This window comes from Phocoena phocoena, chromosome 2 (assembly GCF_963924675.1).
Source record: "Phocoena phocoena chromosome 2, mPhoPho1.1, whole genome shotgun sequence".
In the NCBI taxonomy this organism is placed as follows: Eukaryota; Metazoa; Chordata; class Mammalia; order Artiodactyla; family Phocoenidae; genus Phocoena; species Phocoena phocoena.
This window is the reverse complement of record NC_089220.1, coordinates 160022002-160041875: the sequence shown is the minus strand read 5'-3', so window position 1 is coordinate 160041875 and position 19874 is coordinate 160022002. Positions and strand designations below refer to the sequence as shown.

The 19874-nt window shown below is 39.9% G+C and overlaps 1 protein-coding gene across 8 annotated transcripts in view; it reads right to left on the bottom strand.

Annotated features, from left to right (window-relative positions):
* PARD3 (par-3 family cell polarity regulator) overlaps positions 1–19874 on the bottom strand; it is a 630692-nt gene that overhangs the window by 365099 nt on the left and 245719 nt on the right. The gene's annotated exons all lie outside the window — the stretch shown is intronic.

Genomic DNA, 19874 nt, shown 5'->3' with positions numbered 1-19874 from the left:
GGATAATAATGCCTGGAATACACTAAGCACTCAATAAGGGCTAACTCTCTCTCTCTCACCTGCAGCCCTCCTTTATCTGACCTTAGTAAAAGGTCGGAAATCCAGGTCAGTACTAAGGTTTTCCCGTCTCCACCTTGCACTTGTTCGTACATTCTCTGAGTTACATCTGTGGCTCCAAATCTTCACTAGTCATTAGAATGATCTGGGACTATCCTGGAAAATGCTGATTCCTGGGCCCCCACCCAGAAATCCTGAAATTTGGGTCTAGGATGAGGGTCGGGCGTTATTTTTACAAGCTCTCCAGGCAATTGTAACTGCAACCAAGGCGGGGAAATCACTGCTCTAGGCTGGAGAGCACTGCACATCCATCCTAAGAGATCTTGTTAAAAATACAGATTCTGATTCAGTAGGTCCAGGGTGGGGCCTGAGAGGCCACATCTCTAACAAGTCCCCAGGTGGTGCCTTGGAGTAGCAAGGCCCCTATCTGTGCTGCCCAGTAAGTAGCCATTAGCCACCCCGGCCACTTAAATCCCGTTCCTGGGTCTCCCCTGCCTCATTTCAAGGACTCAACAGCTGCATGGGGTTAGTGGCTACCACAGTGCACAAAATACACGTCACTGAAATTTTTTTATATATAAACAATTTTGTCAGACACTGAATTTAGCTTAGCAAAAATATAATTAATCATTAATTCTACACTCTCAGTTTTATTAACTTTTAATCACTAAGAAACGATAAGACATAAGGCAGTCCTGCTTCTTTTTAACTTTAATTCGAAAACATTATATAGAGGGAACAATTTTCCAACTTATTTGATATAGGGCAAATAACCTACATTTTCTAAGATTTCACTGGACTTTTTTATGTAATATTTTCGTGTGTGCATTTGCACATTTTGGGAATCATAATCCATGACTCCCCAAAGAAACAAAACAAATATTTACAGAAGAAATTTTTTATTAAAGTGCTATATTTGGAATGAACCCACTGTGACACTTCAAATCCTACTGCAAATCTGTACACAACATAGAAACTTCCAATAATAATTGGGGGAGGGAATATTATATTAAGAAAACCAAACAACTGCTTGGCTGCTTTTTAATTGAGGAGATAAAGCACTTTAATATAGATAAAACATTTCTAATATTTAAGAAGCACTTTTACAACTATAAAGCCACGAACTTTACCCATAACTCTGACAGCCTGACAAGCAAGCAAAGAGAATTCAACCCAACAGTAGTTTCCTAGGCAACAAGCACAGATACGACCAGCGGAAAAAATGAAAAGAAGGAAAAGCATTGAAGCATTTCCAGTGGGCTTGAGAAATAGATTTTAATTGTCAAAATGCCACAAAGACAACAATATTGAAAATCATTTCACTGAAAATGATTCAAAGCAGAATGCCATTTTCATTATGGCAAACAAGGTGTGGAGAAATAGAAAAATTAGTTTCCTTTCCTTTGCTCTGAATTAAGTAGGGATGGCAATCAATCTTGTTTGATTTTACAAAATCTATCTACATTAGTATAGATTTTTAATATGCCTCCTTACTTTTCTCCACAAATGTGACTATCTGCTGATTCAATGTACAAAAGAGAGTCACCAGGGTAACGGGGTAGCCCAGGATACAGGGTGCGTCTGGGCATCCTGTTACAAAGACATGCTCATACATGCTTCGGTCTTACTTCAAAAGTAAACCACACACACACACACACACACACACACACACACACAAAAGTAAACCACACACTTCACAACACAGATTAAAATAGCACTGGGTTGTCCACATTCTCACCAGGCTTCTGTTTCCTCATCTATAACAAGAAGGGCTTGGATTCAAACTCCAAAACCTTTCTGGCTCTAACAGCTTTTGACTTTTAGAAATAAAGTATAGAAGGGCTCTTTTGTCTAAAAACATTGAAACAAAACAAATACTATATTCTAAGCCATTTTAGAACTTTTTCTTCATACGATCTAAACGTTGACAGTTAACCTTTAGAAAATACTATTATAAATGTCCCATTTCACGGGTATTAAAATGTCTACATTTTACATCAGCTTTTGTAACCATGATGGCATTTGCTCTCATATCTAAGTCAGGAACATTTACTTGGATTAACAGAAATGTGCTGGATGCTCATAATTTATATTTTCACACAATGTGCCACTAACAAGCTTGTGAAATAGTCTATATTTTCACCAAAAGAGTCTTTCCAGCCAATCGTTTAGTCAATTGGAACTTAGGTTGAATTGATCAAGTAATTCAGGCAAAACTACCAATTTAGTAGTTGCAGGCAAATGTCCCAGAAGTGTTTTTCTGATAATTCACCTTTCGGTAATTGGTAAATTAAGGGAATGAATAGCAAAATGGGGCTTCCAAACAAGAATATGTTTACTGTTTTTTCTTTTTCTATCTTGTCTATCCAACAAAGCCAGATTAATACATTATAATCCATTCCCCAGAGCCCTTGAACTTCATTAGATCCCGTTTAATGCCATCATGCTCCTCTGGAATTGCCTCCATTCACTTACACTGGCTTTTCTTTTGGCTTTTCATCTTACTCTCTAGATTCTTTTCCTGTTCACTCCTCAGAACACTGAGTATCAATATACCTCCAGAGAAATAAGCTCCTTCATACGTGGTATGTGTAAGATCAACTGAAAGAAAATTTAAACAATATGGCCATTAAAAGAAAAATGAAAAGAGTAAGTGCTAAAAGAACCTCATAGGTAGACGGACTGAAATTATGTGCACGTCTGCAAGGAGGCTGACAAAGCCTGTATTTGGTCAGGAAGTTTCAAAAGGAAGGAAATGTTAAAAGATTGATCTCGCTTCCCTTTTCACATGAGCTGCCAGAGAGCAAGCCCAAAGTTTTGTGGACTTAAATGTATACTATGTGATAGATGGTACAGACATACATCACATAGAGATAAAATTTTCTTTTCCTTTGTCTTAGTTTTCAACTTACATTTTCCTTTTTCACAATTCTCTATTTTTATTTTCTAATTATTGTTTTTATTGTTATTTTAGAGACCAACATAAATCCATGTCTACTAGATAATCAGAGCACATATCTAACATTATTGGGTCTATACAGTATCAACAATACATTTATATAAAGGATGGTAAGCTTTAAAGTATCAAAATTAACAGGATATATACAACCGATTCATTCTAACACGTCTAGAACTTAATATGCTCAAAAGTATATGTTGAAGAAATTAGTTAATTGGCATTTATTTTTCCAAGCAACAGTATTCAGGTTATACATCACACATTTCACAAGAGGCCTGGGACTGAACACTGGTCTTCCTTTATGAAGAAAAAAAAGTAACATCAAACCTTTGAAACCTCAAATTTCAAAAAATCTCATATGCTCTAAAGCAAATTATGGGTAAAGATGATAATGACCTAAGTGTAGGATCTTTACAAGGGATTAAACAATGATTTGACAAACCACAATCTTTTTGTGCTTGCATTTCTAAAAAGAGAAAAGGGAAACTCCTATTGAAAAGAAATAGTATGCAGTATCTTTACAAATTAATCATAAGATTCATTAAGAATAAACTGGCTATCAGAGAGCTGGCTCCATGTCAAAACACATTAACTGAATTAAAATATCAAAAATAAAAATCAACTATGTTGGGGCTTCCCTGGTGGCCCACTGGTTGAGAGTCCATCTGCCGATGTAGGGGACGCGGGTTCGTGCCCCGGTCCGGGAAGATCCCACATGCCGCGGAGCGGCTGGGCCCGTGAGCCACAGCCGCTGAGCCTGCGCGTCCGGAGCCTGTGCTCCGCAACAGGAGAGGCCACAACAGTGAGAGGCCCGCGTACCGCAAAAAAAAAAGAAAAGAAAAGAAAAGAAAAAGAAAAAAAAATCAACTATGTTTCTATGACAGCTAAGTCACTAGAAAAGAGCAAGCAGGAAAAGAACCCTACCTTTACTTCTCATCAGGCTAAAACTTGAGTGGGCTGCTGTGTACCACTGGGTGTGCACTGCCAGCTACGCTACTGCACATCCCGGAAAGGGTAACCATCACAAAGGGTTTGCGAAGATAGACAGTCATAGCTCAGGTTCATCTTTACCATTTCACACAACTACAGGCGTAGGTATGATATGAAAGATCATCTCCTCCCGCTATGCGGGAGGGAGGCTCTACACATTTTTTAGTACAAACATGGTCAAATATGAACATTCTCTTTCCCTCCTTTCCCCAATTCAGCCAGTGTCTAAATGTTGCTAATCTATAGATTGATTTACCTGTAACATTCTCTCTTCCTCCTCCACTGACTCGTCCCAAAATTGCTCCAGGCCCCTCACAATTGGAATTGCCTGCAGTAAATACCTACCAAACTTGCCCTATTCCACTGTTTTTAATCAACTCAAAACATGTGACTTGTTTGTGCTTCTCACAGGTGAGCTCCAGAGCTGGCTCAAACATCTTAGGAGAAAAGTTGAAGTTTTCAGAAATTTTTGAGAGTTGGTCGTTAAACAGAACCATTATTAAAATTAAAATTATATAAATGTATAATTAAATAGATTATATTAAAAACAAAGATAATACTCAAAACACAGCGTTTCCCAGCTCCTTTACTACGTATTGTTACATATACTCGTGATGCATCAATTGCATCCATGTGGTGGAAACACTATAATGGCGCATTTCTCTCCAATTCTGTGTTCAGTGACATGATATTGGGAACTTGAAATTGGCCACAGTGAGAAACCATGGAAATGGGCAAATGCTACAAGCCAGGTCTTTTTTGGTTTCAGAGATTCAGCTGTTAAACAGTTACCAGCACACCAGTGGATGTGGAGACAAATCCCCTATTCCCCTGGAGTCACCAAAAGCACAAGGCACTTCAGGACCACACAGCAAGTCCGTGCAGTCAGGAAAGACCCACCAGAGAGACTGTCACTTGAGCAGTGCCCTGAGGGATAAGTTGAGGTGAGGCAGGTGGGCAGTGAGGACAGAGAAGCAGCTTCACCACACTCAGAGGGAAACAGGGTGCTTGGAGCCTGAGACCCACCCAAGAAACTCAAGCAAGGGAGCTGAGTACAGGGTAGAAAAGACAGAAGCAAAAGAGTTCTTGCAAACCTTACCAAAACTTACCAATATTAACTGTATTAAAAAATACTGGGAAGCTAAGGAAAGTTTTGAAGCACTGGGGCAGAAGGAAGAGATGTGGGTTTCTCAACAGTCACTCCTGCTATGAGCAGAATGGACTCCAGGGCTGCCCAAGAGAGGACACAGAGAGACAGGCCAGAGACAGGCCCGGAAGCTTTACTTTCCTGATAACAGAGCACTAATAGCAAAAACCTTCTTCAGCATGCCACAGTATCGTTTTTTATTTATTTATCATTTAAACGCATGCTCAACTAACAGAAGCATTATTAAACACATACAAGCCTCCAATAAAGATGTTAAAAAAATAAAGATAAAAATGCCTCCATCAGATTAAAATATATATATATATATATATATACAAGAAATGGTAAATTCTAAACTACGAGACAATACAGATGTATGCAAAGCTTCAGTATTCTGTGTCCCCACGTCCCTGATCATGACCCAGCTGCACAGACCGCCACCGACACCAGCCTTGGAAGGTGAAATGCGGCTCATCAAGTCGCAAGGCTTGGTGAGGCTTTAGGAGCTGGGGCCAACGCCACTAGGGACAGCCAGTTTGCACAGACCCTTAAAGACCCCGGCAGCTCCGGCCGTGACCAAATGCCCCCACGGTGTCCACTAGAGACAGTGCCCTGGCCACTCAGTTTCACCAGGGGCACATATAAATGCGAAGCTCACTAACTGAGATGCCAGTTCTTCTTCACTAATAGAACAACAACAAAGCCCTAAACCATTCGCTGCAAGCCATTATAAAAACGCCCTGGATTCCTTTGAGGGATTCCTACCAATACCTGCATGCTGGCAGCTCTGTATTCTGGCATCTACTGACAGCCAAGCAGAATGTCCATCAGTGTTTCTGACATCTGCCCAGGACGACCTCGTCACACTCACAGTCATAGTGCCCACGGAAACACTAGTCTGTGTGTGTGTGTGTGTGTGTGTGTGTGTGTGTGTGTGTGTGTGTGTCGCTGCACCACGCGGCTTACAGGATCTCAGTTCCCTGACCAGGGATTGAACCCGAGCCCCAGCAGTGACAGTGCCGAGTCCTAACCACTGGACGGCCAGGGAACTCCCAACACTAGTCTTATAGTTGCCTAAAAACTTCATCAGAATTCAAATTAAGGAAACTTGGAATTGACCGGAAGAACCCATGCTGATTAGTGCCCCCAGGAAGATTCATCTCTCAAATAATCAAGAGGAGATTCACTACACTTTCAGCCATCACTTTGAAAATACATCAGGATGCTCTTTTTTTATTTTAATTTATTTATTTTATTTATTTATTTTTGGCCGTGTTGGGTCTTCGTTGCCGCGCGCGGGCTTTCTCTAGTTGTGGCGACCGGGGGCTACTCTTGGTTGTGGTGCGCGGGTTTCTCATCGTGGTGGCTTCTCTTGTTGTGGAGCACGGGCTCTAGGTGCGCGGGCTTCAGTAGTTGTGGCACGTGGGTTCAGCAGTTGTGGTGCACGGGCTTAGTTACTCCGTGGCATGTGGGATCCTCCCAGACCAGGGCTCGAACCCGTGTCCCCGGCATTGGCAGGTGGATTCTTAACGACTACACCACCAGGGAAGCCTGACCAGGGTGCTCTTAATTTTATCTTACTTTTAGGCTTAGCAAAATAAAATCAATGTACCCAAATAGCAGTCTCTGAATACCTCTTCCCATTAACAGGACAAGATTGCTTTGGGAAGCGACTGATTCCAGATGTGGGGCAGAAAATATATAAGATGAGCATGGAACACATTTCATGGCAGAAAGCAAGGATGCTGTTATCAAGAACACTCAGGAGCCAGTTTAGAGAGGTCCCACTGCCACGAACATGGATGATCTGAGCAGCAATAAGAAAAATAATGTAGACTGAAATAACAACTATACTAATGCTTATGAGTTCTTACTGACTTTTTGAAAGAGGGAAAAAGGAAAAGTGAAACCAGGAGATGCTAGCCAAGAAAACAAACTCATTATTATGAAAACTGATAAAAAGACAGAATTGGGCATGTGGTCTGTTCTTCCTATACAAAGGATATCTCAGGGTAACAAACTAGTTGACAAAAAAAATAAATAAATTATCTTTAGAGAAATTATGTGGCCAATAAACGAAAGAACTGGAATATCAACATGCTGCAAGCATTAAAGAAAATAATAATGGATCTAGGAAATAATCACCAATGCTGCTAATATCGCACAATGAGAAACAACCAGACTTCATTTGTCTCTTCAGTGAACTGTACAATACCACCTAGAGATACTGTTGTCAAAGACTCAGACCAGAATCAAATCAAGACTCTATATCTAATAACTACCAGTTTATAAGAAACACAGGGTATGTAAGAACACAGTAGATGCCACAGGGATGGATTCAGCTCCAGACAGAGGAAAACTACCAGAAAATCAGTCCAGTTTCAATGAGTAAATTGCAATGTGTATATGTGTGTGTGTATACATACATATACTCATACCCATATATAGACACAGGCAGACATACACAGAGAAAGAGGAACTTATAGACTAACAGAAACATATCAATCAAATGCAGTGTGTAGATTTTCTTTGGATGCTGATTTAAAGAAACCAAATATGAAACCACATTTACAAAATGGAGTTATTTTAATAATAATATCACATCACATAGCATTAAGAAAGTATTGTATGGGGTTATATATTTAAAGTTTTACTTTGTAGAAATATATACAGTACTGAAATGTTTTCAGAAGAAATGATATAAGATCTGGAATTTACTTTGAAATAGTCCCATTTGGGGAAGTATAGATGAAACAAGATTGGCCATAAATTGATAATTGTTAGAACTGATAGTTGGGCATGGCATTTCTTTACACTATTCTCTTTAATCTTGTATATGCTTGAAATTTTCTACAATTAAAAAATTGAACAGGGCTTCCCTGGTGGCGCAGTGGTTGAGAGTCCGCCTGCCGATGCAGGGGACACAGGTTCGTGCCCCGGTCCGGGAAGATCCCACATGCCGCGGAGCGGCTGGGCCCGTGAGCCATGGCCACTGAGCCTGCACATCCGGAGCCTGTGCTCCGCGACGGGAGAGGCCACACAGTGAGAGGCCCGGGTGCCCCAAAAACAAACAAACAAACAAACAAACAAACAAACTGAACAGAAGACAAGTGACCTTGCAAAGGAAAAAGTTATAAAGACAAGTGAAAATATGCAATGTAACGATACTGAATAATACTCTTTTTCCCCAATCAGGGTTAAATTTTTTAAAAAGGAAAGCTGTGTAAAGTTGCATATTCATCACGATGGTTTCTTTAATATTTTCTGTGCAACAGATGAAGAGATTCATCTGAATGAATGAATCTCCTCCGAACAGGCTGTGCTGACTTTATATCAATACAACATTTATTCAGAAGAGGCTCAGTTTCACCAAAAAGATTTGCTAAGTCAAGCCTCCTAAAGTGCTGTTTCTCACAAATTAAAGGTCTAAGATGCAACATGAAATTTAAAAACATGATTAGTGGGTCTAGATGTGACCCTGAACCCATTTACTCAGATGTGCCTTGACTTTTAAAAGGTTAAGTGACAAGTACTACTGTAGTTTGATTTCTTCCATTTTTCAGAAGGATGAAGCATATTTGATGGTAATCAAGGTACAGATATAAAGCAGCTGCATTTTCCCACCAAACACCTAGTAAATCTTTTCAAGGAGCAATGGAGTGATAGACAATAAGTAATGGTAGAGAAATGTGAAAAATATTCTTATATTATTTTGATGTCTTAACATTTATTGTGAGAAAATGCTCAAAAATATAACAGCTACCAATAAGATTAGCAGATGAGCTGACAGAAAAAAACACAAGATTTTTTGGGCTTCCCTGGTGGCGCAGTGGTTGAGAGTCCGCCTGCCGATGCAGGGGATGCGGGTTCTTGCCCCGGTCCGGGAAGATCCCACATGCCGCGGAACGGCTGGGCCCGTGAGTCATGGCCGCTGAGCCTGCGCGTCCGGAGCCTGTGCTCCGCAACGGGAAAGGCCACAACAGAGAGAGGCCCACGTACGGCAAAAAAAAAAAAAAAAAAAAAAAAAAACACAAGATTTTCAAATATGAGCAGCATAAAAACTTGAAGCTTAGAACCCATAGGAACTGAAAGCAAATTATAAAAAGCAATCAGATGCAGGTAGAGAGTCTTCACTATTTATTAGCTTCATCTGATTAATAACTTCCTTAAAAATCCGTCTGGGTGTGTGGCATGTGTGTGATGTGTACTTATTTCAAGGACAGAGTTTATGAAAGTAAATGAAGGAAAAAATCTAGAAAACATAACATTTCGTTTATTTAGAAACGTAATGTATTCATCATACAGAAAAAAACTGCCCCATTAGTTTTATGAGCAATACCTTCACGTCATGTAATAATCTTTAGTATTGCTATGGAAATTTTAAGTTAAAAAGCTCATATCAAAAAACTCAGTTTTCAGTCAGTAAAAAAAAGACAATACTTACGAAATATACAAAAATAAAGGCAAGGAATCACTGCAAATGACGCACGCACACCTTTTCCAGACATGTTTAGTACACCACTATCACGACAGTCCTGACTCTTGCATAAGAAAGTAGATTGCATGCATCAGCATTTGTGTTACCCATGATGGTGAAGCATCATTCACTGTAAATAAGTAAACAGGAATCAAGGTCTACAACAGCCAAGTTCCAGAGAATAAAACTGTGTCAGCAGTAGTTACTCAATTTATTTATAGTTCAAAACTGTTTTTTTTTCTTCCCTCTAAGTATATACTCTGTCTTTAAAGTTGGTAAGGGATAACAACCACAACTACGAAACCATTGATAGCTAAACCAAACTTCTCCTCTAACACAATTAAGTCTTATATTAGGACCTTAACAAAAATGCAGCGATTCAGTATGTCTTGATAATAAAGGAAGTGAATGAAGATGGATGACGTAATCATCGAGCAGAGAGCAGTCATTTTAGATGTGGTTTCAGGAGATATTTTTTCTAATTAAGGGTCTCAATTTTCTTCACTAATAAGAGTATTGCATTGGCCCCGAATCAAGCATATCCAATTGAGGATATAGATGTAGAAGGTTGTTTGCGAGGTTGCCTTTTAAATTTACAATCTTGCAGAATGTACGAAAATCGAAATATATATAAATTTGTGTTCAGTGGAAAATATTATAAAACATTTCTTCAGTGTAAAAGAAAATTCCTATTAAAGGAATGTTAGCACCCTGGTAAATAAAATTTAAAGATCAAGTACACATTTGAACTTGGATCTGTTGCAATTTTATGTTCACAGATATGAAGTCTTTTATCACATTCCATTATTCAGAAACTGAACTGCCAGAGAAGTACATAAAGCAGCTACAAAATAAAGCAGCATATAAGGAAACCCAGAGAGAGGGAAGAGTGCTGTCTTAGAAAACTTTTAATTCTTTAAAAGATTGGTAAACGCCCAACAATGCACTTCTTTACAGGCAAAAGAAGGAAACAAGGTGAATACCAAAAAAAAGGTCTTCAGATGAATGTGTTCATGAAGGCTCATTAGAACTAGTCTTCACTTTAACGCCATTCAAAACAGAATTATTAGAAACTTCTAAAAGAGCTCAAGAATGCGAACTGATGGAGGTTCAAGAATGAAAATTACATCTAATATCACAAGGCTCCATCAATTTATGTAATCATCTAAAAGTCATTGTTCAGATACTTTACGGGAAGGCCTAGAACATAACTAAACTAAACTAAAGCTTAAAAATACAATAAGTCATGAGGAAGGTAAGGAGAGCTTGAGCAAGAAGACAGAGTACATAGGAGATAAGAAAACTGCCCGATGTTTTCAGTATTCACAAATTGCACATAATTTTTCTAATCAAAATTTCTCCCTTAGAGTATAAAAGTCAATACTCTGAAAATTCTTTTTAATAATGCAAGAGAGATAAATATCAAACAAATTGTTACATGAAAGTCAAGCAAACAGAATTATATAATAATGGCTAGAGTAATGTTTTTATAAATATTGCTCTATCTGGCTCACCTAAATTAGAAATGGTCTCAGAGAAATACTTCTAATGAGATGGTTTGTCCCAACGTTCATTATTTTCCTTTCCAATGTACTTACATCAAAATGATCATCACATAAATGTTGTTGGGTCAGACACTGATTGTCATATCCAGAGTCACCTGATGAGGAAAGAAAATGTCCCAAACATAGAGCAATGGAAGTGGTATTTTTTTCACACTACCTCACATTATTAATATTATATATTAACTGTATATTGTGTAGGCAGAATAATGGCCCCCAAAGATTCATTCACATCCTAATCCCGAGAACCTGCCGTGTTATCTGACATGCAAAAGGGCCTGCACATGTGGAGTGAAGGCAAAGACTGAGGTGAGGAGATTATCCTTGATTTTCCAGGGGGCTCAACGTAATCACATGAGTCCTTAAAAATGGGAGAGAAGGGCAGAAGGAAAGGGAGGGAGGCGTGACTGCAGAAAAATGGTCAAAGGGATGCAAGGTTGCCGATGGTGAAGATGGAGAAAGGGCCACAAGCAAGGAACACAGGTGGCCTCCAGAAGCTGGAAATGGCAAAGAAATGGATTCTCCCTCCTTTGGGATTCTCCCTTGGAGCCTCGAAAAGAAACACAGCCCTGCCGACCCTTGAACTTTAGCTCATTGAGATCCACATGAGACTCTGACTTATGGTACTAAAATTCATCTGTATTGTTTTAAGGCACTAAGTTTGTGGTAACTTGCTATAGCGGGAACGGAAAACTGATAACATATACACACACAGAAAATTATAAACACCCTGCTCTTCAAAATTTATGTATTAACTCTGATCAAACTAATTTCCCAATTTTGAAGAAAAGAGGTGCCATGGCTTCGATGAGGGAGAGAAATGAGGAAGGCAGACTGGGAAGCTTTCTGGATGAAGCACCAAGGGCAAGCCCAGACAGACCGCTGCCCACCTGGCTCTGCCACCCCCCTCAGAGTGGACACATGATCCCCAAGCCTTGCCCATGGATCACAGACCCATTCTCAGGATCCAATGCAGTTCTGCTCTATGACTTGTGACTCATCTTTTCTTCTTTCTTTTTTTTCTTTATTTGGCTGCACTGCGTGGCATGCGGGATCTTAGTCCCCAGACCAGGGATCGAACCTGTGCCCCCTGCAGTGGAGAAGCAGAGTGTTAACCACTGGACCCCCAGGGAAGCCCCTGTGACTCATCATTGACCTTGCTTCTGCCTCCCATTCCCAAATCCCCTTACTCTGATTACATAAGAACGGTTATTATCCAGCATCAGGAGATACCCCCATCCTACTTATGCAAACTGATCACCAGCTGGTCTTTGTTGTTCTAAGTCATAAATCTTTAGGCTGCAACATCTCTGCCAAGCAAGAGAATATTCTTTTCCAATGCATTAACACAAATTCTATATTTAAAATAAACACTTCTCAAGCTGATCTAAATAACAAATTAACCAGTGGATCAGCCATGGCACAAACTGACATTTTAATTAAATGTGATGATGGGCTGAGTGAAGTAGTAATCTGAAATGCCCTTTGGCTCCTGTTCTTTCCACATTATGATTGGTCCTAGACGGTTCCGGTTGTAATTTTCTATCTTTAAACATGGGAATTATCTCTACAAAATGATTTATTTTCCTGAAGGTACATGCTGCTCCTATACTCCTTCCATATATAAACTCACTAAATATCAGCCATAGATATGTGTATATGTACATACAAAGACTTATTACTAGGGTACCACTATAAAGACAAGAAAACGATGCTTGTATAATACGGTCAAAACACAACTGCAGCCCAGGCAACGAGCTGCTGTAATTGCTGTATTTACTCTCAACTCTGTAAGAAAGAGTTGAAAAAAATAACACATAGTGGTTGCTTAATCCCCGGAACAGATAGAAAAGGGAGGGTAATGTAGAAAAATGTAGGGATAGAAAACTTTCTACAACTTTTAGAGAGAATACAAACGGAAAGGCATTCCACCAAGGAACAGGCAGTGTGACAGTACCTGAGAATAAGCCAGGTCCATGGTCTGGACCATGCTTCAGACCAAGAGAGAGAAACAGGAGGTGAGGTAACGGAAGCACAGTCCCCTTTTTTGCAGTTATAAAAATTCTAGATTTATTTAAGTTCTGTCAAATGCCAACTGGAGGGAAATATGGAAAGGAAGCATCAAATCTAAGCCACAGAAAGTGCTGGATAGAGATCTCTTTGTGAGAAGGCGCTGTCCTCTCTCACGTGTGTCCTGGAGCACACGATTTCATGCCACTTTGCGCACGTGCTGCAGTGCCCAGGCTCTTTACTGAGAAAAACAATTTGCTGAAATGTAGGCAATGAATTGATAAATAATAATTAATAAATTGTTAATTTATAAATCAATATAAATGAAACTTGTAAATACAAAATAGTATAATGAATCAATACACTGATTTAGATGTAAGGTGGTTTTTCTTCAAAACATGGCTATCACAGGGACCACTAGCTGTCCATTTCAGGGAAAAGGCAGAAGGGGTAAAACCCTCAGGGGCACATTTACCAAGCACTCTGTGTCCCTGCAGGGCTGCCTCTCGGTCCCTTCCCATTTGAGATTCACACAATGAATCTGAGAGATGAAGCCAGTCTCTAGCTGGAGACAGGAGCAAACAGAACAAGGAACGCAAAGCCATTTTTGACATTAAAAGCAATGAAAGAATAAATAAGCAAACACAGTTTCAAGAAGATCTATAACAGAGATCTGTATCAAGAGCAGCAGGAAGAAAAAAGAAGATGTTATCTGCCAGGATTTCATGACAAAATAATCCACATATGGGTCTCTCTATGACATGTGCTAATAGAAAAAAGAACCTAAATACCTGGTTAGAATGTAGAATGAAAATGAAAAAGAAAGCTTGTTTACAATCTAATCGTGTCTGCTCAAACATTTTCATACAATTATTTTCTCTATGTAATGCACTTCTTATTGCCATTTGAAAATGGGCTTTCTTGCTTCAATTTAAATCGTACTTTCTTAATATATTCATAGCTATATCACTTTTACAAATTTTCAAGTGTCAGTAACCGTTTCTGCACCTGATAAACAGAAAAAAAATCGGACACATAAGATATATCCCCATACAAAGGCAAGACTGCAAGGCAAGGCCCCAGGGTCAAATAAAATATACTAGCCAAGGACAAAGAGAAGTGAGAAATACAGAAGTGATTGGACAGTGGAGACATCTTAGTGGGGTGGGGAAGGAACCTGTAAAACTACTCTTCCCTAGATTTCAGCAGGTGTGACAGATACAGAGACTTTGTGCACAAGGGGTCCAGTTCCATAAGGTTTGGGGTGTGGAGATCTCACACAGGTGGTGCCGTGAACACTACAAGAAGCCTTTTCAATGACCAAGGACCGCCTGCTAACTACAGGCCAAAGTCCATCTGATTACATGGGGCAAAGAGTTTCTAAAATATATTCCCCCTCCCAGTGGCCCAACAGTCACCACTATTAAGTGTAAAATACTGTATACATCTGTGTGGAGATTTTTTTAAATTAAGTACTTCACAAAGATGTAATTGAACAATATAGGAAGCAAATGATTATTCTGCAGAAAGATAACTCGGAAATACTGGTGTCAGACGGGAAGTGCAAAGATGTTCTGACTTCAAGTCTGGTGTCTGGAAATGCCACAACAGTACCCTGACATACAGTAAGTGTCGATACGTTTTCGGCAATAACTCCACTTGATGGTTATGCCATAAGCACAGACTGTGTTAGTTCACTCCACTGAGCCTCAGTTTCCTGATGGTAAGTAGGGGAGATGGACCTGGAGGTTTCCTAAGGGACTGCTCCATCCTACAAAGATGTGGAAACCTGTCCCCAGCGTCCCTTATGCAATACAGTATACTCATAGCCTCTGTGGGGAGAATCCATGCACATGTCTAGATTTTCGTGTGCTCTGTGGAAGGAAAGGACTCCTGGGTAAAGGAAGCAGATATAAATGACACAGTATGATGAAAAGACTACACTGTTACCTTGTGGAGTGTTAAGTTCCAATGTAAAGACCACATATGAAATGTTTCAGCCCAACGAAGCAACTGATCGCTTACATTTTATCAGCATTTTAAAACCTAACATTTCTTGTGGTCTGGTGTGGGGAAAATATATCTTGTTGTGTCCCCCCCATTTTTCTTAATGGATGACCACATGAAAAGGCAAGTTTAAAAATAATTTTGCGGGCTTCCCTGGTGGCGCAGTGGTTGAGAGTCCACCTGCCGATGCAGGGGACACAGGTTCGTGCCCCAGTCCGGGAAGATCCCACATGCCGCGGAGCGGCTGGGCCCATGAGCCATGGCCGCTGAGCCTGCGCATCCAGAGCCTGTGCTCCGCAACGGGAGAGGCCACAACAGTGAGAGGCCCGCGTACCGCAAAAAAAAAAAAAAAAAAAATTTTTAAAAATTTGCAACCAAAATCACCATATGTTGATTGCTGGTTACTTCACTGGAAAATTGAAGGATGAAACACACATCTTTGCAATACCAGCTATCAACAAAAAAGAAGGCTTTCTTTATGGTATTGAAATGCCATCTCTGGAACAAGCATCTTGGTCCGCAGACAGCGTGCCTGCTGCCGAACTGCTGTCGCCTGACAGCCCGTCTTATCTGCCAAATTGCTCATTAGGCCTGGCAATTGTCACCTGCGCCTCCAGTTCATACTCCAGCAGGGAATAAACATCAGTCTGCTCGCACCATCCTCGGCAGCAAGCTTCCAACACCCCCCCCCAGTAGCCCGGCCCCCCCACCTGCAACCCTCCAAACACACTCACCTTGTATACACACCATTATTTTTAAAATGTCAATTTGGCTTCCAGCTCTTAGAAGCTAGCTTAGCTTAAATAAAGCAAAAAATACAAAAGACAGAGAACATGCAACATAAGCCCCATATTACAATGTGAAATGGGCTGACCAATAATTCACTTAATTATTCATGCCAAAAAAGAACACATAAACAGTCTGAATGTAGTGAAGAACGCTCATTTCATGGAGTATTTCTGAGTGCACAGGTGACAAGAGAGCAGAGCAGATCAGAGGAGTCCTCTTCCAATGGGATCTGACCCATCCAACCTTGACTGTAAGTCTGAAAGGAGAGTACTCCAATTTATAAATAAACAATAGAGGTACTGTGGCAACCAGAACAAAGAGGTAGCTGAGAGTACTCCAGGCTCTCTGTCTTTGCTGCTTCCACTGATAGCTGCCAATGAGCGCTCTGACATTCAGAGGTGGATCGATACACAAAAAAGATACAAAAGAGATACTTTGTGGGCAAAAAGCACCAAAGATATGAAACAGAATGTCTGAAACCCCGTAAAACAACTTCTGATGGAATACTGTTTTTCATTTTGCAGAAGTAAAATATTCACCACCAACCCTGCAATTAGCTAGAAAATTACAATAATTACAGCAATTTTGTATCCCATCTCCAATCCAATTAATAGATATATGACCTTGTCAACATGTAATAATCAGATTGCATCTACAACAAAACTGGATGGGTTTTATATGCTGAACAGAACTTGCACAGTAAGAAGGTAATTATTTGAAATACTGAGAATGCCATTTGTATGCCATGCTCCACTTCACAAGTTAAAAGGAAATACAATAGGAATATTATTTCTATTTTCAGTATATGTTTAAATAAAATCCGGAAAATATTATCCTAATACCAGGTAATGTTAAGAGAATAGGTCTCTAAACCAAAGATCTTGGATCTCGTAGCAAGAAAAAACCAATCCGTATATTCTTGAGTAAGAAAAAAAATTTAGAGCTCGAGAAAGAGGCGGCGGGGTCGGGGGCACCTAACTTTGACACAAGCCTTGTACAGCAGTTCTTTTTTTTTTGTACGGTACACGGGCCCCTCACTGTTGTGGCCTCTCCCGTTGCGGAGCACAGGCTCCGGACGCGCAGGCTCAGAGGCCATGGCTCACGGGCCCAGCCGCTCCGCGGCATGCGGGATCCTCCCGGACCGGGGCACGAACCCGTGTCCCCTGCATCGACAGGTGGACTCTCAACCACTGCGCCACCAGGGAAGCCCTGCACAGCAGTTCTTGATGTCTCTGTAAGTTTTCAAAGTTAGGGAGCTAGTAAAATCTTACCAATTAGTTAAAGAGCACCATTTTCAGCAACATTTTGCCAGACGTGGATAAAAATTAACTATAAAATTAACACAGCTCAGAAAGGTTAAAAGACAATCTAATCGGATACTTTGTTTCTCAAAATTTCTACAGCAATTCTATTTCTAGGACTTCTTCCTGCCAAGGAATCTCGAATCTTCAGTCTGGCTCTTCCAAAGGAAATATTAAATCAGTATTCTGGGATGAAAAGAAATCCTGCCATCATTCTAAAGCCAGGCTATCCCCAGAATGTTTGATCTCTATAAAAAGCCTTTGAGAATTAAAAAATAAAAAAATCACAAGTGGGGGAAAAAAAATGCTAGACTTGGTCTCAATGATCTGCTCCAGAAATTGTGCTCCTGGGCACAGTAGGTCTCTCTAAAACTGGATTTGTGAACAATAAAAATACAGTTAAACATCTATCACAGAACCGTGAGGTTTAGAGAGCATGGTTTGGGCTTCCCTGGTGGCGGAATGGTTGGGAGCCCGCCTGCCGATGTAGGGTACACGGGTTCGTGCCCTGGTCCGGGAAGATCCCACATGCCACGGAGCGGCTGGGCCCGTGAGCCATGGCCGCTGAGCCTGCACGTCCGGAGCCTGTGCTCTGCAACGGGAGAGGCCACAGCAGTAAGAGGCCCACGTACCACAAAAAAAAAAAAAAAAAAAAAAAAAAAAGAGGAAGAACATAAACTCCTTGATGGCAAGGACTAGGCCATATTAACTCAACTCTGAACTCGGATCACCTCGCACGAGGCCTGGCCAGCACAGACCTACTGTTGTTTTATTTCCGAATGAATGGTATTAATACTGTAGAAAATGACTCATAGGTATTGGGTAACTTTCACATAGTCACCAAACCTTGTATTTAGTAAATGTTTAACACGCATTTACCCAGTGCCTGCCAAGGCCATAAAATCTAAATAACGTTAGGAAATAAAATTCAGAGCTTCTTGCTCTGAATATTTGCATATCTTCCCACTGATGACTGCAAGACAACACATATGCTTCAAGTATAACTTCCTTTTCTCAATTAAAACAAGGTAAAAGAGATGCTTGGAGTTGAAAACAGCATTTAAATTTTAACACACAGAGCCAGCCAAATATGGGTGGTGGTGGTTTAAAAATCTTGTTGAGTCAGTGAAGTCAAAAGATATAAATGGGGGACTTCCCTGGCAGTCCAGTGGTTAGGGCTCCACACTTCCAATGCAGGGGGCCTGGGTTCGAGCCCTGGTCGGGGAACTAGGATCCCACGTGCCACACAGCGTGGCCAAAAAGTAAAAAATAAATTTAGAAAAAAGATATAAATGGGCAGCAAGCCATTCAAATTCTTCTTAACCTAAAGACAGGACTGGCCTTTCCTCCAACACATTTTTAAGGTGTAGCTAAATTAAAGGTACACCTTGCTTTGTAAAACACCTGAATAAAAAAACCACAACAGTAACACAGCAAAAAGCTCTGTAGTTCATTATATACATTAAGGTGTAATTACTCACATAAAGACACTGTTTTCCAAACATCAGGCACCTATGAATCCTTGTACTCTTGTTTCATTAAAATCTTCTTTAAATCAAAATTAGGCAATCCATTTCTTAAACACAAGCTTGTGCCAAGCAGATAATCATTAAGGCATGGACTTAATGAGCTAGTATACAATAAAAGAAAAGAAAATGACCTGCACACCCCCTACATATTACTTCATATACCATACACGGTATACACCTCACCTTTTGAAAAACACTGCCCAAAGTAAATCGTACATAAGATTTTTTAAGTAGTGTATCCATGTAGTAATCAAATGTTACTTCCACAAAATCAGTTTAAAATATATTTGTTCATGTATGTGCACAAACAACCTACGTCTCCTGGATACAAGGAAAGGTCCAGCTAAAACACCTTACAGTGGCTGTTTCTGTCCACGCTTCCTTGGAAACATTTTCCACTGTGCCCAGCTCTCACTACGATTATTCTTGTCCAGGTGATAGAAAGCAATTTTAGAAAGTGGTTAACATTGGTCTGCAACCATACACGACCCCCTGGGCATCACATACATATCCCATCATGCAATGTGCCTTTCAATCCTCTACATCTCTATATGGCATACTTTCCCTGTGGTTTCTGATAGATCGTCAGATTTGTTAACTGTTAAACTGACGTTCTTTCCTTATTCCCCATATATATATATACACATACATATATACATACATTCTCTCTCTCTCTCTCTCTCTCTCTCTCTCTCTATATATATATATATATATATATATATATATATCTCCTCAAGGGACAGTGGAAGCAGAAATAGTTTATGAACATCTAGAAGCAAATTACCAAAATGCTACAGACTGCTACCAATGTGAAAAGTGGGGACAATGATGCATTTTATAAGAATAAATTATATATTCTAAAAATAAATTATATATAATAAATTATATATTCTAAAAATTATATATTCTAAAAAATTATCTAACTATATTCTATATATTATTTTATATATTATTACCTATCTCTATGTGGAGATCTACTGAAGACCACATCACACAAGGCTAAATTTTCCACATAAAAAACTGAAATGTTTCTAGATAGATGTGCC